Source organism: Stegodyphus dumicola, chromosome 11, assembly GCF_044657685.1.
Source record: "Stegodyphus dumicola isolate Sdum_Otavi_A_Nest chromosome 11, ASM4465768v1".
Taxonomy (NCBI): Eukaryota; Metazoa; Arthropoda; class Arachnida; order Araneae; family Eresidae; genus Stegodyphus; species Stegodyphus dumicola.
In genome coordinates this window covers 119,919,960-119,926,671 of record NC_140778.1, presented here as the reverse complement: position 1 = coordinate 119,926,671, position 6,712 = coordinate 119,919,960, and the positions used below count along the sequence as shown (strand labels likewise).

Genomic DNA, 6,712 nt, shown 5'->3' with positions numbered 1-6,712 from the left:
CGAAGTTCACGTACGAAAACATCAAGTAACGAAGACTTATGTAGTCTAAATTATTGCAAATAATTAATTAATCGGTTATACACTACGAGAAAATTGCCATTTTTACCCGAACTTAATATTCGAGACTCAAAAAGCGTGCTTTATGTGACAGAGTACCCTATATTGTTAGAAAAATTGCTACTCAGGGAAAAAAAAATCGAATTTGGATGTGATTAAGTTTTGAGTTGTTAATTATTTTTATTTATTTAAAATTTTTAAAGTACTTGGAAATTTATATCCGAAATAGAAAAAGAAATAATTAACTTCGGAATTTTTTGCAAATTGTAATAAGATGTTATCCTTTCTGGATGTTTTCACCCATTAAATCGCAGTTTATTTTTTTAAAGTTTACTTTCTTCTCTGTAGTAATTTTATTTATTAAAAGTTCAAAATTAAAATTAAAATTAAAAGTTCAAACTGTTTTAAAATTTAAATCATTCGCAAATAAAGTTCAAGTCATTTATTTGTGTTCTCCAATTTAGTTTTTACCTCCTAATATGTTTTTTATATTAGCAATTCATCCATATTTAAAATCAGAAATACTAAAAAGATAATTTCTCACTGTTTAAAGTCTTAACTGATAGTTTGATCTGTTGCATATTTTGCATATATTCCCATTAATTTCATAGCATTTAACACGTTAATAGGTTTTATTAGTACATCTATGAATTAAGATCAGTACGGCTAAAAATTTCAAATGCAAAATATTAGGAAAGTTGCATTCTTCCTTTGCAGCAGCACTGAGCCGAAAACGTTAAAATATATATAGAATTCCGCGGTAAATGCAAGAAAGGGGCTGAAACTTGTCTGTCCTCCCGATGAGCTTTATCAACATGGCGAACAGCCGCGAATCATTCTAGCGTGGTGTGACGATTGCAAGACACGGAAATAGCTGCAGTTGAATGTAGGTATGGAAGACCACATTGTAACAGAAATCAAGCACAGTATCTCGGATAATTCACTACACAGCCAAGTACCTGCCTGACTAAATGAAGTAGACTCAACTCATGTTGTACCAGTCAAGTACATTCGTTTGTTATTCATCATATGGTTTTATTAACGTGTCATAGTCTGATGTGATATGTTCATCTGTTTTTTTTTTAAACTCAAGGAAAGCAACCATTAAATCTTACGTTTTTCAAATTACAGCAAGTGTAATGCCATTCCGTCTTCTCGCCACCTCAAAGAAAATTATCCACGCTTCTTCATATTTTAAAATATTATTACACATACAAAACTACACACTAAATCACTAAAACTATACTACTAATAACTTAAATATATACATTAATTAACACAATGTAATTTCGATTTCACTTTTTAACAGTACCCATGAGCTTTCTCCTTTTCTTACCTCTCTCTAGGTCTTTCTTCTTGAAAAAAAAATTGGTGCCTCCCAGATTGAGGGTTAGTGTCCTTTATGCATCTCGTTTGTTGACGTCACCCATACATCACGGTACTTGCTATTTTGCTAGGAAACCAAGTTTCACTCTACTGTGCATCGCTCTTGAGAACTTCAAAAATCAAAGCAACAAGTAACGGATAAAATATATTAAAAAAATTCAAAACTTCTTTTCCGCTTTGGTTAATAGAAAGGAATTTCAAACTGGTAATCTGGGAAATGAAACAGTATAAACTATAGAAGAAGGATAAATAATAAGAAAATTTTAATTTAAATGTAATTATTACAAATTACCTAGTAACGCATTATTATGCCTGAGAAGCTACTCTTCATATTACGGCAATTGTTTTTACAGTTTTAGCATTGTCCGAACGTGTGTGGTTATACAAAAGGAATTCAATATTTTTCAGCACTTTTCTGATCTAACTTATAGGAGTTTTAAGAATTTTAGAAGCTTTGTTAAAATTTGCTGATTAAAATACTTCGCAGGTGCAGAAATGTAGATGGTGAGTTCACAGCTCTGTTAAACGGTCATGTCCTAGGACACAGAAAAGGATATCTCAGGATATGACAAACCGAAGGGTTTCATTTACGTGCAAAAAGAAGGTGTAATTTTGGTTCATTGGATATGAAAATTTATACGTGAACGGTGCGGCATGGCAAAAATATTGGTCAGTACTTAAATTTAAAATCATCATGAATGAAGAGAATACCAGGTTAGTCCAACTCTGTATTATCAATTCATATCCGCACGTGTTCTGTCTAAAATCCCCGCAATTTTTCCATCTATGTAAGAACTGGAGATGCAGCTGAAGATATTTTTTATTTAGCTTTTGAGGAGTTATTACTCTGCGAAAATAATTTCCTTGTCTCCTTAAATGGCGCATTGACAGTAGACACTTCGGATGTTGAAGATGAAAAAATAACTGGATGAAAGCTAAGTGGCTAAGGTTACTGAGAGATATTTGGCTCTAAAAACTGACCCCAATGTTCACAATTTCCTGCTCTTGAAGAAGAGAATTATATTAAACAAGCAACATATGATTGCTAAAATGTAATTTGTACATAGAAAGTCACTAAACTGAACTCTTTGCCATTCCATAAAACTTAACAGAACATTCAATTTTGCCTAACCATAAATTCCCACTTGCGGTTTGGCTTTCTTGGGAAAACCAAAAATGCTATGCTTCCATTTCAGCTCAGAAGTTTGGACTCTGTTATCCTTATAATAGACTCACAATTCATCCATTGGGACGAGATGGGAGAAAATGCCCCTCCTCATCGGCGCACCTGACACACAGTCTTTTAAGGGGCTATCACACGTCGGTTTGTTTCGGAAGAACAACTGTTTGGAACAATTTTTCTGCTTTGTCACAACAGCCAATCAAAACAGATCGCTTTGGGGTTAACCTGGTTCCCCACTACAAACAAGCTGATAGCAATCGAAGCTGATAGCTGATTGGTTGAAAACGAACAACCTGCAATTTTTTTGGAAAGGAAGGAAAAAGTCGCGCGTCTTTCTTTCAATAGTAAACCAGGCATGCGACATGCGACGGAGGACGTGGGCACCACCCCTCTACCAATACGGTTAATCGGTATAGCGCCACGTCCACCTTTATCTAGATAACCATACGTGTTCATTGTGCTAATATACTAATATATAAACATACATACAAATTTGGTACTTCATACAGTGGCGTTAAAGCTAATTAATGTTAGACACTGTATAATACATTGCCATGTTACAACGTGTATGCAAAAGCATGGATACGATAGCATATATACATAACGTGTGTACTCATATGTTGAGTACACTATGACCCTTTGAAGCATTATCATTAGATTACAGAAGACATGTACATACTGAAATATTAGGTGCGCAATGTTATGCTGGAATAAGTAATTAGTATAGTGAATTAAAAGTTAGACCCTAGATTAGTACTGTGTAGTACAGTGTCTTTTGTGCAATTAATTTTAGAGTGGGGCTCTAGTTAGTTCTTTGCGATACGGTGCCGTGTTACAGGATAAAATGTGCAGATGCATAGTTACATTATCATATATACAGGACATAAATTCATATACATATATACAGACACATTAGGTACATGATTATTCCGTGCGTAATAGATGTATATTAACTATACAGTGCCAAGATATGTGATAACACTAGTAGATACATGGGTACAATTACATATAAACAAAGACATACACAATTACATATAGACAAAAGCGTATATACGCTTATATTTTGGTACACAATAGTCATTGGTGACATAAACATTTCGTACTTACTTCATATACTGAAACTCTAGATCCATAAAATAATGTTATAACTAGTAATAGGTGCTTATTTAATTTCATAATAGGACACTACGTTGATATTTTGCCTTACTGTGTCACGTTACATAGAAATGTATGCGGGTGCATGGGTACAGCTTCCTATTTACAATGCTATACTGTTTTCCTATTTACAATGCTATACCTATTTACAATGCTTATATCATTCGATTTCATAATCAATAGGTACATGGCACATTTATATACATGAGCAGATGGTACATTGTAGAATGCCGTTGAGGATAATTGATGCAATTAATTTTATAGTATTTTAAAAATAATGCATTTATACGCAATTATAGGGTGCATAATTGTCATTGGGTACTTATACAATAGGCGCATACTACATATACATATTCATATATTAGTTTCTTAATACAATGCTAGGGCAAGTAATTGGTGCTGTTATTTTTACATGTTACATGATGCTGTAGGCGATTGGATGGATAAACTAATATATATACTAATATACATATACACAACTTTTAGGCACATAATAATCACTAGATTCTCAGACATTAGGTACATGGTATACATATACATATATAAACAGATAGTTCATAATACAGTGCTATGGAAAGTAATAAATGCAGTTAATTTTATAGTAAAATTCTAGTTTAACACTATGAGAAACGGCTTCATGTTACACAGTGTTAAATACTGACGCATGAATACAGTAATATTTCTACTTGTTAATACTATATATATAAAAATATACAAATATTTTTAGGTGCATACTTAACATAGGATAGATAATTATTAGATGCACTATGCATATACGTACATAATACATAAGATTAGTACAATGCTGGAACAATTCATTGGTGCTGTTAGTTTTAGTGTAAGATCCTAGTTTAACGCTATGTGGTACAGTGCCATACTACAGGATGATATGCGCGGAGCCATGGATGCAGTTATATACATACTAAAACACGTATACACAATTATTAGGCACGCAGTAATCATTGGATTTATAAGCATTATATACATGGTACGTATACAGACGATACATAATATATAAACAAATATATATATAATAATAATGCTATAGAAGTTAGTTAATGCAATGGGGTTTTTAGAATTAAGACTATGCGGTAAAGTGTCATGTTGCGTGATGTTATATTCGGATGCATGGTTACATTATCATATATACGAGGATATATATACATATTATTAGGCACATAGTAATCATTGGGCTCACAATCTTAATGCCTTAGTCTCGTGGACTTGAAAGTACATAATAAGGTTCAAATGGTGCTATTAATTTGATGATGCTAAATAATATTAATACAATAATGCAGCAATGATTAATACAGTTAATGATCAATACAGTAACATTTATACTAGAACATATATATACAAGTACAAGGCGCATAATTACATTGAGTATAGAAGCATTGGGTGCATTATACATATACATACATAAAACATAACTACATGGTGATGGTACTTAAGATACATTTATAAACAGGTACAGATGGTCCTTATTTACATATTGCGGTACAGATAATAGACATAATTCGTTTGGTTGGCATAATGCAAATTGATTAAACAGTTTATTCTTGCTATATTACTAGGAGTGTTGGACACTCCTTACGATAATTTACAGTTATTTTGTGGTGTTGGTAGTTGGTGCTAGACACCGAATTACTATTCGTCTATATGGCTAAGTATGGCACAGGTCTGTGTTAAGATCGGCCAGTTTATCCATTAAAAGCCCTATTTTTCTAACCAGGTGCCTCTGTTTTATCAAAAACTTACAGAAAGCTTGTCGATTGGTCGACGGAAGGTTGATGTGTAGCCCTTCTGTAAGGGGACAGGAGGTTAGATAATGCTCCGGAGAGCCAGTCTGTCCACAGGCGCACTGGCTAGTGTTACTTATCCCGCGTTTGTTAAAGTACTCGGGAAATGGTCCGTGACCCGTAATGTATCTTACCAATTGCATGTTTGCAAAATTTTTGGTAGTGTCCACGTAGCTGACATGGTAATAAGTCCGTCGGCCGGTATCGCTGTTATCCCATGTCTGCTGCCATTTCCCGATTGCCTTTAAGCGCAATGTTCTTTTCAGGTAAGACACTGGCCATGGGATGTTGATTTGTTGAGATGTTGCTCCTGTGGCAGCTTCTTTGGCTAGATGGTCAGCCAACTCATTGCCGTGGTGGCCGGCATGCGCTTTGATCCATTCAAGTCTTGTATGGAGTTGGGAATTTTTTCGCAGATCTTCCTGTATTCCCTGAATAATATCGTGCCTTTGGCTGCTGGATGGATTTTCAGAGGGCAGCATTTAGCTTCATAGTCCTCTGGATTAAAATATTCTTCCTCAAAGGTGACAGGTCTTTTAAGCTGCAGGACGATTTGTCTTGCTGCCTCCTCTTCGACACGGATGTGTAGGGCAAGAAGGCCAGCAAGCACGTTGATCGCGTCTGAAGACGTCGTGCGGTAGGCTCTAGTGATACCCAATGCAAAAGGTCTTTGAATAGTAGAAAGGTGTTTAATTTTCCTGCTTTGCATTGGGTGAGCCCATACTGCTGCTGCATAAGTGACTATCTTTTCCACCACTGTGGTGAAGAGGACCTTCTGAATATGAGGATTGAGGCCCCATTTGTGGCCATGAAATAATCGCATTTGCTTCGCTATTGTCACTGTTCTAATTTTGATGTCCTGGATGTGTGGTATCCAGGTCATCTTGTGGTCGAACGTAAGGCCCAGATATTTTAGTTGATTGACTATTTGTATCCTCTGATTGTTGATCTTAATGGTTGGTCTTCTTGAAAGAGAACCTCCCTTTTTAGGTATTAATAACACTTTGGATTTGTGCTCTGCAATTTTCAGTTTAGGGTTGTCACATAGGGCATAGAATTGTTGGCACACTTCGTTACAGTCAGTCTCTAATTCTCTTCGGGTTCGACCTTTCACTATTAGCGCTGCGTCGTC

At 35.0% G+C, this 6,712-nt stretch overlaps 1 long non-coding RNA gene across 1 annotated transcript; it reads right to left on the bottom strand.

The window, feature by feature from the left end:
* Nucleotides 1-3,659: 3,659 nt before the first annotated feature.
* LOC146994368 (uncharacterized) lies at nt 3,660-4,394 on the bottom strand. Its single transcript, XR_015043859.1, has 2 exons — nt 3,924-4,394; nt 3,660-3,880 (listed from the first exon to the last, which is right to left on the bottom strand). It is a non-coding gene; the product is annotated as an uncharacterized LOC146994368 (long non-coding RNA).
* Between the last annotated feature and the right edge of the window lie 2,318 nt (nt 4,395-6,712).